At 39.3% G+C, this 14,531-nt stretch overlaps 1 protein-coding gene across 1 annotated transcript in view; it reads right to left on the reverse strand.

Moving 5' to 3' along the window:
• LOC134810948 (arrestin domain-containing protein A-like) overlaps nucleotides 1-14,531 on the reverse strand; it is a gene marked incomplete in the record, with an annotated part of 117,171 nt that overhangs the window by 39,524 nt on the left and 63,116 nt on the right.

A 14,531-nucleotide genomic window follows, 5' to 3' on the forward strand; every position in this document is an offset into this window, starting at 1 on the left:
GATATTGTGGATATATCCCGAGTTTCCTGGCGACGAGATAAGCTCGGTAGATATTGTGGATATTGTGGATATATCCCGAGTTTCCTGCCGAGAGATAAGAGGCTCGTGCTGCAACTAGTAAAGCAGTAAAGCCCAAGTATTTATTCTGTTTATACATACAGATCAAATACTGGGGACGATTCGTGTCGTAAAGATGTTAGACAATAAACAGAATAAGTGTTTAGTTGTATAACTAGTTGGTATAACTAAATAAAGGATATGATAATGATTATCTCCTGTTATTTATCATAAAGAAGGTTAGTAATAAATCCAAACAGCCCCAGACCGATGGTGATGATCGCAAAATAATCGTTAATTTTAATAATAAAAAGAAGAGTCCCCTGCAGCCAGACTTTTTTTGGGACACATTATGTCCTACACTTAACGCTGAGATCAGAACGCAGATTTTAATTCTGATGGAAAGGTTAAAAACGTATCTAAACAAAGTCAAGACTGGAAGGGGGGAAGCCTGAAGAATTGTTGATATTTGGAGTTGCTAAATTTGTGTTGTAACTATTTGGCCTTGCAGGTAAGGATGGTTAGTGGTTAGCTCAGGTCGGCTAATGGATAGTTCCTGTTGTCTGACTCACACCCGCCAATGATGTAATAACAAGCCCTGATGTAGTCTTTTCACTCCGATTTGTTGCTCAACGAGAGTGCAGTTTGTTTGGCAGGCTCCTGGGGGACATGTTCAAAACAAACAGAGAGACGAAAATACGGCTTATTCTTAATTCAGGATGTAGTATGCGATATATGTGTACTGTCTAGTTGATTGTTGGAGGCAGATAGGAGGCACTAACTGCGGCACCAATGGCAAATAAATTAAATGCACTTCGAGCAATCTGTTTGACAATTAGAATCGAAGTCCGTCTAATTTACCGATATATCAATACCGTGTTTGAGAGGAGTTTGATCTCGCGGAAACATGGAAATGGCAGAATCAATTGTAAGGAACGTACGCAATTTGCATATGCTGTTAAAGTGATAAACGATGGCACAAAAAATTTTAGCATTCTTAAATTTTTCAGCGTTAAACATAAAAAATACGAAAGTTATTGCTTTTATTCATCTAAATTTTGCTGGGCAATTTACTGTACCCTTTACGAGAAAGAATGTGATGAAATGCTGCCATATGCAAAGACATTCTGAGAATCTCTTCAGCAATCTGGCTTAGTCATAGTGACATTTGATTACAGTGATATTGATTACGCACTATATTGTATATAAGTCATATGGTTGTGCAACTTTCAAGAAGCCCGACGCAACTGGAAACGTTCGGCCACTAATTAAAGTAAAGGTAAAGTTCCGCTAATTTCGAGAAAAGGGTTCCAGTTGAACTTCTAGTTAAAAATAACTCTAACAAGCTGCACATTAATTGGGGTTTGTAAGACACTTTGCTGCAGCTGACTTAGTTCCTCTGTACTAAACCTACGTTCGTGATTTTAATTCGCGGTCAAATTGGTAGGACTAAATGTATTTCTATGCCTGCCTACCTGCCTAGGTCGATCCAGATGAAATCTGGAACGAGTTTCGTGTCAACGCTTCTCTCCATTTATCCCTATCACACATGAGTAAACGCAGCTGGTCAGGTTCCATTCCAGTGTCTTCAAGTAGGACGTCTGGGAAGGTCTTATGTGGTCGTCCTCGATAACGCTGGCCATAGGATGGTTGCCAGAAAAGGAGTTGTTGAGCAGGTTGGTCCTGTAGACGGTAGACATGTCCTGCAAAACGAAGTCTTCGTGTCTTTATAGTATCTGTCACCGATGGAATCTTTCCGTAAAGAACGGAGTTAGGTGTATGTGATTTCCATGAGATACCAAAAACCCTTCGTAGCATTCTAGTATAAACACCGTCTAGTGCTCTGCTATCAGCCTTTTTAAGAGTCCAGGTTTCTGCACCATACAGCAGAACAGGTTCTACTGCAGTTCGAAAAATCTTAGTCTTGATCTTCCTGGACATATTAGATTTCCAAAAAGCATCTAGACTCTGTAAAGCTTTCCATGCGAGGCCTTTCCTGACATTGATGTCTCTGCTTGTTGAGGCTATAAAGGATCCTAGGTATTTAAAGTCATGAACTTCTTCTAAAGGGTTGCCGTTAATAAAGACTCTATCGTCTGAGTTGACAGGTCGCGGGATGTTATAGGACATGTATTTGGTCTTTCCGATGTTAATAAGGAGACCATAACGGGCTGCTATGTCAGAGATGCTTTGGCAAAGGCGGCCATTTTCGCTGAAGCTGTCAGTAATTGTTGCTAGGTCATCGGCGAAGTCCAAATCAGCAATGTAGTTACTTCCAACTTTAAATCCATCACGTGGCCCTATTGCTAGTCTTAGTATGAAATCCAGGACGATGATAAAAATGAGAGGTGCAAGAACATCGCCCTGGAGAATTCCGAGGTTGGTAAGGAATTCTAAGGTTATACCTTCAGGGGTCATGATTTTAGCCTTGGTGTTGATGTAGAGTGACATAATGGCTTTTATGATTTTTTTAGGAAAGCCGTAGGAAGCCAGGATGTCGGGAAGATGCGATCTGAAGATGCAGTCAAAGGCCTTTGAGAAGTCAATAAAGGAGATGACACAAGGAAGCTGGAAGTTCACAACCTCTTCGATGATACGTCTAAGAGCCAGAATCTGTTCACGAGTCCCTCTTCCAGGCCGGAAACCATTCTGGTTGTATCGGAGGCGAGGTTCTATGTGGCTCCTGATTCGGTTTAGAAGCAGCCTGTTGTAGATTTTCGTGGCAACAGGGAGGATGGAGATGCCTCTGCTATTTTCTGGACAGAACTTTTTAGCTCCTTTGGGTATAGGAAGAATGGCAGTGACAAGAAGCTCTTCCGGGGCTTTACCAGTAGCTAGCATGTTGTTGAACAGAGATAGTAAAGTAGTGTCCAAGTCAACACACTTGTACAGCAGAGAAGGAATTCCGTCATGACCGTACGTGTCCTTTGTCTGCTTGAGAGCTGTAGATAGTTCATCTGCTGAGAACGGTGACGTTTCAATTGGGAGTTCTGGCTTTTGGACTTCAAAGCTACCCATTCTGATGTTGTCAGCAGGATTGTAAAGCAGTTTGCTGTAGTGGTCAGTCCACGCCTTTGCTCGATCTGCCTTGTTTCTATATCCAGGTAATGGAGACATAGATTTAGGCTTACGATTGGTAAGGTCATTTATAAGCTTCCACGCAATACCAGAGCTGTTTGATTTCGTCTGCCATGCTGCATACCCTGAGTGGTTTGCGGGTTGCGGAATAAACAGCTGATCTACTTGATCAATTGTCTTATTAACAAACGCTTCTTGTATGCTGGTTTCGACCTTCCTGACTTCAAGGGTGGCATCACGGAGGGCTTTAGTAGCAGCTCGTGTCTTTCTTTTGTGACTATCTTTCAACGCAGCATCTCGTGCCTTGACAGCAGCCCGGTACTCAGGATTAGATGAAATCTGAGCAGTTAGACTAGTCTTCTTCCTTTTGGGAAGTACTTTCTCTGCTGTGTCATTAATAGCACTTATCATGTTGGTGTATGCATGCTGGTTGTGTTGGACGAGGTCATCAGTCTCGTTCTCTTCATCCATTAAGGCAGTGAACCTGTTCTGGAGCTGGAGTTGGAAGGCTGTTGAAGTTGCAGTGTTACTTTTTAACTCCTCCCAGTCATACTTGATTACCTTAGGTCGGACGATGTTGGTCCTTATTGACAGCTTGATAGTCGCTGTGACAATCCGATGGTCAGATTGAACCGAGGGATTAATGTATGACTCACAGTTTTTAAGTGAATTCTGCCATTTTGAGCGAATGAGGATGTGGTCATTCTGATGCAGTTGACCATTTGGTGCTGTCCAAGTCACCTTTTTAGAATGCTTTTTGTTAAACTTTAGCGCACCGATGGTGAACGCGTTTTCTTGGGCAAAATCAAGAAGATGCTGTCCGTTTCGGTTTGTACATTCATAAAATGCGTTGGTGTTGCAGGTGTCTTTTCCAAGGTGAGCATTCAGGTCGCCAGCTATAGCTACTACGTCATGAGGTGGAAAAGATCGGACACAAGAAGTTAACTCTGCATAGAACTGTTCAACTTCAAGGTCTGTAGACACATTAGTAGGTGAATGACAAGTAACTAAGTGTGTGCAAACTTCACCGGTAAAAGAAACAGACATTATCCTGTCTGAAAAGACGTTATGGTCGATGTAGCAGCGTTGGGCCCAAGGGGAAAGGAGGAAGCCAAGTCCGAGGAGTGTTCTACTTTTAGGGGGAGGAGATGCTAGGAGGAACTTGTAGCCATCACGCATTATATAAGGAGTCTTCTTAATACGATGCTCTTGAAGTGCAATCACAGGTATGTCAAAGGCTTTGGCTTTGCACACAAGTTCCCATTGCTTCCATTCTTCAGTGAGAGATCTTACATTGTAAGTAGAAAGGTAAAAGGATTCTGAGATTTTTTTGTTAATTTTTGGTTTTTTGATGGTCCTTCTTTTAACCCAGATACCATCAGCTGCTTCTCTCCCCGAAGGGTTTAAAGGTGCAGCGTCATCATGAGCTGGACTATCAGAAGGAGAGGTAGGGGCTGAAACCCTAGTGCTGTAGTTGTTTAGTTCTTTGTAATGTTGATAAACGGGTGCGTGGCAAAAAACTTTGCGAGTACCAGAGTAAAGCTAGGGGTTGGTAGCCCACTAGCAACAAGTCCAAGATCTCGGGCAACCAAAAATGACTGATAAGAGAACTGAGGGTCTGCAGCCACACACAGACAGTGAGGGAGAGTAAAATAGGGGGGTTTTGTGCCTCAGTACACAGAACCGTAAGTCATCAAGCTGTGAGGAGGTTCTTACAGCAGAAGTAGGCTAGAAACTGTGACATCAACATGTTTCTAGTTAAAAGGGAGAGTGTTCTGAATAACTCTGATGGCCAGACTGCCATCTTGATGTCCGCTGGAAGTAGTGCGCTTGTCGCATCTGCCACTCAGCATACCTGCAGCAGGCAGGATCCTCTGAAGCTCTAGCTACACGGCGTTAACTGTATCCGTGCATTACCATTCCCGGGTGTCAGTAGCGCGAGTCTACTGCTCGGACCCACTTCAGAGAGAGGAACGTATTTCTATAAGTATAATGTATAATTTAAATTAAATTTTTTGTTCAAAGTGTAAATTGGCCATTTGGCCCGGGATTAGCTAGGTTCTTTTTATTTCTTCAAGAAATAAGAAAGAGCCAGAAATACAAATAACAGGTAATACTCAAGAATATTTCCGGTTATAACAATTAGAAGAGATAGATACCGGACGGAGTTTTAACATTTAGAAGAGATAGATACCGGACGGAGTTTTAACATTTAGAAGAGATAGATACCGGACGGTTATAACAGTTAGAAGAGATAGATACCGGACGGAGTTTTAACATTTAGAAGAGATAGATACCGGACGGAGTTTTTGTTTATAACCGGGTAGAAAGGGGAAAAAATACTTTTAAAATTTGTTCAACATAAAATTAAAATATAATCAGTGCTTAAAATAATTACAAACGAATCTCCGGAATAGCTGCAAACAAACGTTTAACAAATCACCATAACTGACATTAAGTTACTTTAATGAATGTACATGATTACTGAAGAAGTTTTAGATCCATAATTTGGTTAATTTTAAACAACAAAATAGTTACCTACAGTTACACACCAACTCTAAAGTCAAACCCGGACGACTTTGACAAGTTTTTGTCCGGGTACGTTGTACGTGTACGTATGAACAGTTTCTCAGCTAGGCAAAAGTTACAGTTCCTCTCTCCGGTTCTATCCAGAGAGTGGACTGATTAAGTATGATGAGTGATGACAGCAGAGTTGTGTGTTATCGTCATACTCAAAGCCTGACCAAGTTGAACGATTGGGGGATTCTTTATTGGCAACATGTTACCCGTGTTTATCATATTTTCTAGGTATTTATCTTTTGAACAAGTATTACACGTACGACGTTTTAATGATATAGGTTGATGGATTACTCTGTAAAAACGTCTCAAATGTCAGGTTAAAACAGCAGTGTTGAGAATACCTAGCTCCACCCAAGTTGGATTCTTATCCAGTGTCTACTATGTCAAATACACTGAGGAATCTAGATTTAGTTTTTACTAAATCATGGTACATGTGACGTAAGTAATATAGCTTGGAGGACATTTTATCAGCTTACATAATAGTATTACATAATAGTATTGTGAAAATATACTGAGTAGAGTTGAGAAATTAAGGTTCGAATCTTTCTGTGCGCTGAGTTTGGCAATACATCATCCTAATCCAATACATCGTCCTGATCCAATACATCGTCCTGATCTGATCAAATATTGAGCATTTGGTTTGCAATCAAAGTTTCAATTTTTTCCCAGAAACCAATTAGTCAGTTAATTGACGATGGTATGAAACCAAATTCAGGTACTGGAAGTCAAAATCCCGATAAAAATTGTAAAATTGTAAAATCGTATTGTCCCATTCTCTGTCCCATTTTAAGTTTTTGAAGACGAAATTTCCAGGACCGAAATTTTACAGTTTTGACTGAATTTTTCACCTGCAACCAATTAGTCAGTCAACTATGGATGGCAAATGAGACAGCAGAAGGATTAACAAAACGAAAATCTGTATTTTCCAATTCTGTCCCATTTTCAAATATGAAAATTTCTGAACACAAATGTGACAGATTGGACGAAATTTTTGCCCAGAAACCAATAAGTCAGTTAATTGACGATGGTATGAAACCAAATTGAGGTACTGAAATTCAAAATCCCGAGAAAAATTTAAAAATCGTATTGTCCCATTGTCTGTCCCATTTTCAGTTTTTGAAGATTCCTACTGTCAACTGTTTTGATCTTTTTATATCTATAAGATTGAAATTTTGATATTAAAGCCTATTTATTTATGAATTTTCTAAGGCCAAATCTCAGAAAACGATATAAAATTCTCGGCTTAACTTCTTGTAGCGAGTTTCACATTATAAAACTGAATGTAAAAGGTTACAAAGTTATATGAGCCTCCTTGTTTCATTGAATGATTAGATATTCATATCTCAGGGGCCTTATTGTCGGGCAGGTCAACTAAGAGGGTAATGTTTTTAGGATTATAATCTCGCTGTCAAAGGCATCTTTAACAAACAACATGCTATTATTATTGAAAAGGGCGGAAATTGAGGATTTATCGAGACCAACACGATACAAACTTCGATGTGTGTGCTATCTTTACGTCAGCTTTATCTGCTTCTTGCTCTGTAATCAGGTGTTAAAACCTCCCCATCCCCAAAAATTAGTTTCAAGAATTGACAAGAATATTAAATTATATCCACTACTACTATACACTGAAGCTAAATTTTATTTAGATATGATTCAAATGATAAATTGGTATTATAAGTTTCCACTATAGATTGTTTTTCAGAAGAGTCGAATCGAATAATTTTATAAACACAATCAGTAAATTTTAAATTTTAAATCTTTAAATTTAAAGAATTAAATGCACGCAGCTGTATTTGTCAGTGAAGACTACTAAATTCTAAAATTACTGTTTTTTAACATCCAAGTACCTGAAAAGGGGAGAAATTGAGGATTTATCAACCAACACGATGATGTGTGTGCTATCTTTACGTCAGCTTTATCTGCTTCTGTAATCAGGTGTTAAAACCTCCCCATCCCCAAAAATAGTTTCAAGAATTGACAAGAATATTAAACTATTTCCACTACCTTTTAGATTACCAAGTTCCTCTGTTTGAATTACTGTTTCTCCGAGATTGAAAAAAATATATTTTAAACTTCAACACACATTTCTGTTTATGCAAAGACACTGATTGACCGCCTCTTGTCATTCAATGTCTTTAAATAACAGACATTATTAGTTTCTTACCTATAAGCACACATTTTGGCAGGACTGTATAGGAAAACGCCGACCCTGAAAAAGATCACTATCATTCTAAAGTTCTAAAGCTTCTATGAATGACAGAAATTTTGTTTCAATATTAATGAAATTAGGATAGTTCATTCACTGTTTTTACTATTTAAGATATTATTATTCTTCATTAAATGCCTAACCTAGTTGACAAGTCAGAGTCTTATAAATAGAGTCCGTCCGTTTAAGGTCCGTCCAATTTAAAAAGTACGTTGAGATTTTTTCCAAAATTGATCCACTGAGAACTCATGTTTAGGATATGACAACTTTTTAATTTCAGTCAATTGTAATTTCTATCATCGGATTCGGACTTAACTATATCATTGGATCAATGAAAAACTAGTTTAACTTTAAGTAAGGTAACTGCACCCACACGCAACCTTTCAAATTTCGGAGCTGAGAGTATAGACATTATAGACACACGCCACACATGATCTCAGCTATAATATTATGAGTATTTATGATTTAGTTTGAATATCAAAATGATTACCACTGCATGTAGGTATATCACAGTACTCCCATCGAGGCAAAGTTCCCTCAGCATTATAACACCAGGCGCCTGATTCACTGAGGAAAATGACGACACATGTTATAATGAAGAATTTCTAAAAGTAAAAAGAAATTTCACAGATCATTTATATTCCAAAGCCCCTTCATTGCAGTTTTATTGTACTTGTAGATACAATAAATGTTTGTGCCCCTACCTTGTGCTCGACTTGATAACAATGATTATGGAACATTACCAGATATCAGATATTGAAGACTTACCCGTCTGGATTTCTGCAATAGTTCTCTTGCAGTCCTGAATCAGAGTATCTGAAAATGTTTTTGTAATAAGCTATTTTCCTAAAGTAGGTAGTGTTGTGAATCGTAACTAACAATTTGGCTTCTGTCGAGAGCCCTTTTATAAACATTTCGAAGTTTGGGTGTAAAATGATTTAGGACACTTGATCGAATAGAGTACATGTCTCATCTTCCAAAATCCGAATAATCTGGATAACAATAAATCCAAATCTGGATTATGCCGTATTGTGGCCGCCTGTGGGCGAGACTAGCTTATACTATACCTGCTGTGCCTTAGAACTTGAAGAAGCACCAAGAAAACTTACCGCTCAAGAGTTCTGTTGTGTACATTAGGTGATTGAGAGTCCCATCTCTGGCAGACGAGTCCTGATTCTGTGACAGATGCAGTTCCCCTGTAGTCTGATCCATCGTCATCCGCTTTATCAACACACTCGTATGGAGCTGGAGTTAATCCATTTGTTATTCTTTTTAGAAACGTTAATAATGAATAAAATTAGATTGGGGTTTGCGGTAAATTGGAGCGCAGTAAATCTGCATTTGCGGTAAATTGAAACGCAGTAAATTGGAATCTGTAAACAAGGCCAGGGCGGGGTAAATCGGACATCTGTGAATCGGATCGCGCGGAGAATATCGTATATGATTTATAAAGGCTGTACGACCTATAATATGGAGTCGATGCAAACACTTAAAAAAACATATTTTCCAATATCTGGCATTCTGGCTCATTGTTTATACAAAGTGGAAATCATACGATGTCAAGTTTAAAAACAATCACTAAGCCCTAAGGTATTCTACCCTAAACTTAAAATTATATGCAAAAATATTTGTACGTCATTATCATCACTCGATGGACGATGACGTCATCAAGTTGAGCATGATTTTTGACAAAGTAACAACTTTTAAATCAAAGTCGATTAAAATCACGCATTTTGTGATTTAGTATTCTCTGCTGTTGGGTCATCTTTTGGTATGTAGGGAAGTCTGGTTTCTTTACTTAGGGATCGTTCACATATTACGTTATCAATATTTTGGAAATTTGTACTCCCTCCCCCCTCGATAATCAACCGTAATCAAGACCCAACCCCCCTCCTGACAGTGATATTACGTAATCATGGCCTGTTAGGTTTGACTACCTACTTTATCAAAATTTAAAAATAGTTCAATTTTAATTTAGACAGTACCTTTGCCAATAATTTCTACTTCAGTCACAGCTATGTGTCCTGTACTCTTGCTGAGTTTCAGAGTGTTTCCTTCAGTGTTACAAATCAGTGTGTAGATCTGGTCTGCCTGCTCTAGTCCGTATGTTAGTTGGAGTGTTCCACAAGACTTCTGTTTTACCTCTCCCTGGTACACTGACACATCTACGTTGGTATGAGAATCTACGCATATCTTGAAATTAGCTTCGCTTTGAGCACAATGATCACCAGGATTGTACCAGTTGTTGTAAAACACGCGGTAGATAAGGACCTTGTGGATAAAATAAGTTCTATCAAATTCTAGTTTTAACCAGCCTGCTCCGTTATCAGTTTCAGTTGCTGCTACTGTTGAGAGGTCCTTATCAACTGCATGTGCTACACCATCAATCGCCTCGTTTCCATTTAAAGTCTTTCCGTGTGTAACTCTTGTAGGAGTTATCTCTGCCATCTTTACCTTCCGAACTGAAATATTATTATAATTTGTAAATTCACATATTTCGGACACTTTGTCACTTCTCATTTCCAAAATGTTGCCCTCTTGACTGCTAATTGCTGAAAACCTTGACTTAATGGACCTACCCTTTGTAAGTTCACCATCTGATTCACCAAGAACAGTCCACGCCATCATTATAACGAACAGTATGAGTTTCGGCATCATATGTCGTGCTGAAACTGCCTTATCTCGTACTATGTACTATAAATAGACTTTAAGATAAACTAAACCAGTGCCACAAAACCAATGCTGTAAAGATAAATGTGAGCTAGTGTGCCTCTACAGAGAGCACCTCAACTCGACTAATAGTTTCCTTATGTATCATTCCTAGAGCCCTGCTCTCTTATCTGAACTCACAAAGGACGGACTGGCTAAGCTGAGTAATTAACTCTTAGTATTATATAATAGTTTAATGACCATTGTTCTCTGGGTCCTGGTAGGTCGAGGAACCTTAGATCTACAGATTCCAAGGGTGTGTGGTAGTTTTCAATTAGGAACTGAATTTCTTTATATTATTGAATGAAGTTTTAAGCTTAATAACTAATAAGCTTTCAGTTCGGAACTTGGTCGGACCATTATTTTTGTGACACAGAAATTATGTGTCTCAATTTAAGAAGACAAATGCCTGCCTGCCTAGGTCGATCCAGATGAAATCTGGAACGATTTTCGTGACAGCGCTCCATTTATCTCTATCATTCATGAGCCAACGTAACTTATCAGGATCCAATCCAGTATCTTCTTGTAGGACGTCCGGAAAGGTCTTCTGTGGTCATCCTCTATACCGATGGCCATAAGAAGACAAATACCGTGATCACTAAAAATATAAGTATCACAAACAGATATAAATCGCATTATATACACATTTTACAAAACTTTTACTCTTATCATTTAAAAGAAGAAACAGCTATCATTTATAAATTAAACAGTTTTATCAAGTTACTGGATGTCAAATGCACTGGCTTTCAAATTTGCGATGCAATTCTAAAAAAATCCAAAATAAGTAAAAAATTTCATTCAGCAACGAAATAAAATATTGTTAGTGTGACGATTTTCACATCTATCCACTTTAATCCGGTTAAATTATTATATTTGATCTTGTTTCTTTTTCGTACAGACTGTAGTGAAGTTAATTTTTTTTAAACGTGTTTTGGGTCTTATTTATGATTTTTTTATAATTATCTTATTTATTTCATTGATGTATTGTCACGACGGGTTCGTTAGTGTTCCCTCTGACTATTTAAGTTTAATTCCAGTTTAATTCCAGTTTAATTCCATCTATAAATCGATATCTTGTACTGCAAATGAAGATCCTGGTCTTAGAAACAGATTAAAATATTATTCAAATGTTTAACTAAGATGAGCATGAATTAAACGGAATTAAACGGAATTAAAACGGAATTAAACGTAAAGTTGTCGGAGATGGCACTAACACCATCGTCTCGACTATACATGAATGAATAACATATCTAGAGTAAGTAAAATTCGAGATTCAAGAATCATGAAAATTTAGAACAAAATTACTTAAAATTTAACTCCCGTACAAACAACCGAAATAGAAATAATTGCTGAAATAATAATTTAACATAAGAGGAAGTAGTAAAAGGCAACTTCAATGGTCACTAAACTGCGATATTAGTATTCAAGTCCACAAAAGACACATTCATACTCAAACAGTCCTCCCACTCACAGTCACAACGTACTGGAAACAGTAATCACTAGTGTTCCATGCTCGTACAACAGATCGTGAAATCTGCATAATGATGGTTGATCTGTATTATGTCTGTTGAGTTGGTAGTCCTGATGGGGTGACAGGCAGTATTGGCGTCTTTTTCGGGTTCCTGATGCGGTGACAGTTGCAAAGGAATTTGCCCAGTTCTTGCACATGGGCAGAATTCATGATAGCTCCGTATTCCTTGAGCAGCAAAAGACTCTTAAGGTTTTCCGACAGTGAGAGTCTCGCTGAGTGGTACATTGGACATTCAGTGAGGCAGTGTTCTTCATTTTCAATGATTGTTCCTTCGAAAAAGGGGAGATATTCTAAGCCTTGAACGTTATCCTTGTTGCAGCAGAATCTGCAGGCTCTCGTCCACGTTCCAGTTTCTTTTGTGTATCTCCCTCTCTCAATAAGAAGGTCATGGCTACTGGAGCGGATTTTAGCTATGTGCATGCGACATTGACTATTCTTTAGATTGAGATACTGCTCCTCTCCGAATACCTGTTTGATAGTGCAGTAAAATTGCATTTTCTTTTGGGATGCTAAATCTGTTCTCCAATCTTTTACAAAGTGATCAACCAAATTTCCATGTGCAGTTGAGGTCGTTCCTTCTGCTCTGTGTTGGTCGGATCGAGCGAATTTGGCCGCTTTGGATTCAGACTGAGCGATCGAGTTCCAGGTCTTATACCAAGAGAGGTTTAGATTCTTCTGCTCTTGGAATGTCTGATGTACAAGAAAGTTGACGCTGCTCACGTCGGGTGATGTCTGAGACAATCTGTCGAAGTATCTCAGGCATTGTGGTAGTACCGACAGGGCCCATGGTAACCTGCCCGTATCTCCGTAACAGAAGTTGTTGTTAGCTTTCTTGTGTAAGCCGAGCACCCATTTCAGCATTTTCAGGTGTGTTGTCTCAAGTGCGTCCTTTGTTGCAGCTCTAGCAAGGTTCTGTCTTGAACCATCAGCGCAAGCCATCTCCTTTGCCATTTTTGTACACGGTAGCCATATCTGACAGGCGTACGTAGCGACTGGTTTAACGAGGCTGTCTATAAGCTTGAGCATGGTTTTTGTTGTTAATGCTCGAGTGTCGACCATGCGTCTGATCGAGAAAAATGCTCTTAGTGCTTTTTTCCTCAGTTCGTTCATGGCACCTTTAAATGAACCGTTGAGACTGAATTGAATGCCTAGATAGCAGTAAGATTTGGCCGATGAGATGTCCAGGTTCCCTAGTTTGAACCCGTAGGAGCACTTCAGCAAACGAGAGCTCGAGTTGAATACCATGATTTTGGTTTTGTCGATGTTAATTGACAGTTCCCATTTACTTGCAAATTCGTGCAGGCAATCAAGTTGTTTCTGCAGGCTTTTGGCGTCGAGTGCCAAAAGTATCAGGTCGTCTGCCCACAGAAGATGGCTGACCGGGAAGCCGTTCAGTTCTGGAATTGACAAGTCCTCAAGAGCTGCTAGTCTAATGGAGAGGTCATAAATGTATACCTTGAAGAGCTCCGGCGACATTGGATGTCCCTGTTCGGTACCAATGGTGACATCGATGGTGTCCGACAGCTTCTTGCTCAGTTTGATACGGGTAACTGAGTTGCTGTACATGTTCTGGAGGCAAGAGAAGAAGCTTCCTCCGATACCAAGTCTACTGAGTTTGTACATGAGAGCCTCCCTGCAGACTGTGTCGAACGCCTTACGATAGTCCACGAAGCAAGCGAATATTTTCTTCTTCAGCTTCTTTGTATACTTCTCGATGATCGTTGTAAGGGTCAGGATATGGTCAGAGCACTGGGCACCAGCTCTGAATCCGAGTTGGTGAGGGAAGTCGGGACAGACGACTTTACGGAATTCGATCAGCCTATCAAGGAGGAGGGATGCAAAGAGTTTTCCAAGGCAACTTCCTACTGTGATTGCTCTATAGTTATCGGGGTTCTGCTTGTCCCCCTTTTTGTGTAGGGGGGTAGTTATTGAGCAGTTCCAGGGGTAGATTCCTTGCGTTAGGCAACCATTGAATAGTTTCAGAAGGACTTTTTGGAGACCGAGTTTGGAGCTCTTGAGCATCTCGTTGGAGATAAGATCACATGAAACGCTTTTGTTATTCTGGAGCTTATTGGTGACTTTCTCCAGTTCTTGGATAGTAAACTCTGTGTTGAGTTTTTCAAGTTCGACTGATGGCTCGAGGTGGTACTCGGTTCCCTGTTCATGAACAATATTACAACATGGGAGCGATCCCACAAAAATAGAAAAAAAAGTAATCTGGATAAGTCCTTTTCTGAATAATATGTCCATCTGGAAATACTTCTATCAATTACCGACAAAAAGAAACAATAATGGTTTCCCAAAATAGTCTGTGAACAGTGTGCTTATATGCGTAATGTTCCAGGACCATGGTAAGATGTCTGAGAT

This window comes from Bolinopsis microptera, chromosome 1 (assembly GCF_026151205.1).
Source record: "Bolinopsis microptera isolate Bmic1 chromosome 1, MBARI_Bmic_1.0, whole genome shotgun sequence".
NCBI classification, from domain to species: domain Eukaryota; kingdom Metazoa; phylum Ctenophora; class Tentaculata; order Lobata; family Bolinopsidae; genus Bolinopsis; species Bolinopsis microptera.